The sequence below is a fragment of the Ostrinia furnacalis genome, unplaced genomic scaffold (assembly GCF_004193835.3).
Source record: "Ostrinia furnacalis isolate ACB-3 unplaced genomic scaffold, ASM419383v2 OfSCF1491, whole genome shotgun sequence".
NCBI lineage: Eukaryota > Metazoa > Arthropoda > Insecta > Lepidoptera > Crambidae > Ostrinia > Ostrinia furnacalis.
Genome location: NW_021131730.1, coordinates 201253 through 205490, shown reverse-complemented (window position 1 = coordinate 205490; position 4238 = coordinate 201253). Strand labels below are relative to the sequence as shown.

At 41.2% G+C, this 4238-nt stretch overlaps 1 long non-coding RNA gene across 1 annotated transcript; it reads right to left on the bottom strand.

The window, feature by feature from the left end:
* Positions 1–313: 313 nt before the first annotated feature.
* On the bottom strand, positions 314–4023 carry LOC114352975 (uncharacterized). The gene is made up of 3 exons (XR_003655903.1): positions 3544–4023; positions 2433–2501; positions 314–837 (listed from the first exon to the last, which is right to left on the bottom strand). It is a non-coding gene; the product is annotated as an uncharacterized LOC114352975 (long non-coding RNA).
* Positions 4024–4238: the final 215 nt, after the last annotated feature.

The window sequence follows — 4238 nt, the reverse complement described above, 5'->3', positions numbered from 1 at the left end:
TGGTTGAGGATTCCAAATGAGATATAGGCAAGTGCTTCCTCGTTGTGGATACCTAATTAAAAAGTTGATCACCTAATAATGTTTAGAATAGCTTTGTTACCTATTTCGCTAGTCAATACCGAGATGCCGGGGTTACTTTAGCTCTAGGGGGCAACTTTGGCCCAAAACAAAAGAGCATGTTATTTTATTACTCACCTCCTCATAATAGCAATGTCGATGAAAATAAATACATCTACGGAACGTAAATAAAACATTGTAATTTATCCAAATTAATTTATTATCTCCTTAGCATCGCACTGTGTCAAACTGTCAACACGTTAGTAGTAAATTACGATTCTTATGTAGAGTAACAAAACAACAAAAGTGGAACACTCTTCAAATAGCTGATATTACATTTTGTTCACAAAAACGTATAATTCTTCCGAGCTTATACATTTCCAAAAATACTATTACACAATCAACATGTAGGTTATGAAAACTGGTCTATATCTAGTTTCTAGTTCTATTATAAAATTTAACAAAAAAACATGAAACAGAGAACAATACACATCAAATGTGTAATGTTCATATAACATCAAAAAAGCTATACATTATTAAGTAAATGTATTTAGGAGAGCAATACGTAAAAATAAACATACAAAAAAAACTTAAACTTAATTATAACATAAAAAAGGCTTCGTAAAGCTTGCTAAATGCAATGAACACGTACAAAAAGTTACAATACAGTCCTGCATATCTGCTTTTTGTAGTCCAACGGACTACAAAAGGCATCAAGTTTGTTTCGGCGTGCGGTCGCGCCCGCGCGGCGATTCCGACGGGCGCCTGCTGCCGCTGCTCCTGCAATGTTGCCAGTCGTCAATGTCAAACCGTGTCAACACAAAAGTGGGCATAGTAAGTGCCTTATTCCTGTGATGCGATTTTCGCTTTTCAATATTTCATACATGTATTTCCTATTATGCTGGATGCACGCACGCAGAACGGAAAAACATGTATAACATCACACTACCCACCCATTGACAACTGATGAACTGACCCTCCTCTCACGACATCTGCTGGAAGAGATGTCGTGTCATCTCTTACGCCCGTATTCACAAACGACGCTTGCTTAAGTAAATGATGTGATGCAGTATATCGAACGCACAGCGTTGAATAGAGCTCTGTGATTGGTTCGTGTGTAACCCTGTGCGTCCACGCGCTCTGTGAGACCTCATAGTAATGTTTGTGAATACGGGCGTTATTACACCTCACTAAGGCCCAGTTTTTTGATTCGTAGTTAAAATAACCCATAGTTAAATTTGACAGATGTCAAATGACAAGTGGTTAAATATCAGAAAAATGTGTTTTTCGAACAATGGTTAGCTTGACTTTTAGTACATTTTTTAACTATTTGTTTACAATTTGTTAATATTTAACCATTAGTAGCAAAATTTAACAATTAGTTATTTTAACTATGAATCAAAAAACCGGCCAAGTGCGAGTTGGACTCGCGCACCGAGGGTTCCGTACAAACCTGCAAGGTTTACAAAGTTCGTTCATTACGACAATCGAGTCATAACTATGGTATTTTTATTGCAAAATGAAATTCATAAGTTTATATTTATTAAAAAATATATATTTTGTAATGTAACTAAAAATTTAAGGTTTTCGGAATTTTTCCTTTATGTGTGCTATAAAACGTTGCTTCATGCCAAATTTCAAGATTCTAGGTCGACTGGAAGTACCCTTTAGGTTTTGATTCCCTTGCGAGTACTTGCGAGTTTCAAAATATGCAGCTTAAATTGCTGTTTCTTTTGTTTTCGTTGACATAGAAGTTTGATTTTGTTACAGCTTAAAGGTATTATAGATCTGAGTATTTGGTATGAATTTCAATTTAATACCTCTACGCGTTTGTGAGGAAATGGGTAGTAAGTTTAAAATTATTTAAAAAAAATATATTATGTGATGTAACTAAAAATTTATGGTTTTCGTAATTTTTCCTTTATCTATGCTATAAGACGTTGCTTCGTACCAAATTTCAAGATTCTGAGTTCACGGGAAGCACCCTGTAGGTTTTGATTCCCTTGCAAGTGTCGAAAATTTGCGGCATAAAAAGATACAGCCGTATCTTTTGATTGCGTTGGCTTAGAAGTTTGATTTTTTCACAGCTTCAAGGGACATAGACCTGAGTAATTGATATAAATTTCAGCTTCATACCTCCACGCGTTCCTGAGAAAAAGGGTCTTGACAGACGGACGGACAGACGGACAACAAAGTGATCCTATAAGGGTTCCGTTTTTTCCTTTTGAGGTACGGAACCCTAAAAACTGGGCCTAAAGGGACGAAACTAACTAAGATAGCGTTATTGAGTTGGTGTATAAAAGCTTTGTATAGATATTTTCATAAAAATAAAATCAGTTTTTCTAATGCAGGAAATAATAACATCATCAACATACCAGCGGGCAGCCTGCGAGCGCGCGCGCGGCGCCGCGTGCACCTCGGCACTCACGCGCAGCCAGCGGCCGCTGTGGGGACCAAACGTCAGTTGGATACTATAGGTCGACGCTTACCTCAGTGTCTGAGGTATGGCAGCAGCACGGGAGTGATTTTGCGTCGGTCAAATGTCAGCGGGACTTCAGATTTGTATGCCCTGTCAGCACTCTCGTGCCGCTTCCATGCCTCAGGCGCTAGCTGAGTTAAGACCTATAACAACCTAGCTATGCAGCAACACATCGACTCGATCGATATGAGTAGGTACGTGACTCTACAAAATCTATTACTGTTATCCACTTCCTTATCTCCCGCTTCTTCCTATGTTATACACTTCCTTATCTCCCGCTCCAAGAGCGAATTGGATATTCCTTGTAAAAAGTAGGATGATACTAAAATTTTGATAGAAGTTGTTGCTATGCAACATGCTCTGTAACATGTTGTATCATTTGTACCCCTTTATACAAACTTATTAATATTAGTTTGCTATAATATAATAATTAATAATAATAAATAATGTATTTAAAAAAAAAAGTATATAAGTAGTATATTATATCCGTTAAGCTAGCACCCATAACACAAGCATTAAGTTGCTTACTTTGGGGCTAGCTGGCGCTGTGTGAAATTGTCCAAAGATTTATTTATTTATTTATTTATAATATGAAGCTATACTCATTACCAGAGTTATGCAAAAGTATTCCTTAACCGATCGCCTAGACCAGGGCTGGTCATTTCTGCCAACGAAATAATGTACTAACGACAGCACATCAGACTATTTTTCAGACATTGTTGCTGCAAAATAGCGCTTATCACAATTAGGCCCTTTTCACATGTTCCGGTTGCCGGCTAACCGGCGCCGGGTACCCAGTGGTGAAGTGTATGGGCATGCCGGATTAATTACGCCGGAACATGTGAAAGCTACGTACCATGCCCATACACTTCACCACCAGATACCCGGCGCCGGTTAGCCGGCAACCGGGACGTGTGAAAAGGGCCTTACATTAGAAGCCGCAGTGTTTAACCTGATGTGCTGGCGTCTGTACATGCAGCTCCTTTATCACTAAATGTTTTTCTTACCTGGTGTGTGTCCGGGCGCGCTTGGCGGGCGGCGTGCTGGCCGGGCTGGCCGAGCGCGTGCTGGCAGGCGTGCTGCGGGAAGGTGCGGTATTGTTATGTTTCAAACCAAACTACAACACTACACTACACAAGTTTTCTCGCGTGCTTTCGTGACATTTATATCGTGGGAAAGCCATGCTTCGGCACGAATGGGCCGACTCGACCGGAGTGATACCACGGCCTCACAGAAAACCGGCGTGAAGCAGCACTTGTGTTGTGTTTCGCCGAGTGAGTGAGGGTACCGGAGGCCCCCCTTTGGTCAGGTGCGCCCCAGTACCAGCTTCTCCCTCTGGACCGCATTGAACGGAGAGCAGCTCGAATCGTTGACTGCCAGGACATTTCGGATCCGCTTGACCCCTTGGCGCTGCGTAGAGATGTATCCTCACTGTGCATCTTCTATCGCATGTATCACGGGGAGTGCTCCGAAGAAATATCCGGACTTATTCCTGCCGCCACTATTCGCCACCGATCTACCCGACAGCACTTCCACCCCCATCACTTAGATGGTTGGCAGTCCACCACAGTACGTTTTTCTAGAAACTTCCTGCCCCGTACAACCAAACTGTGGAATGGACTGTCGTCTGCGGTGTTTCCGGACGGATACGACCTGCAAGCTTTCAAGAGGAGAGCGTATCTTTATCTTAAAGGCCGGCAAC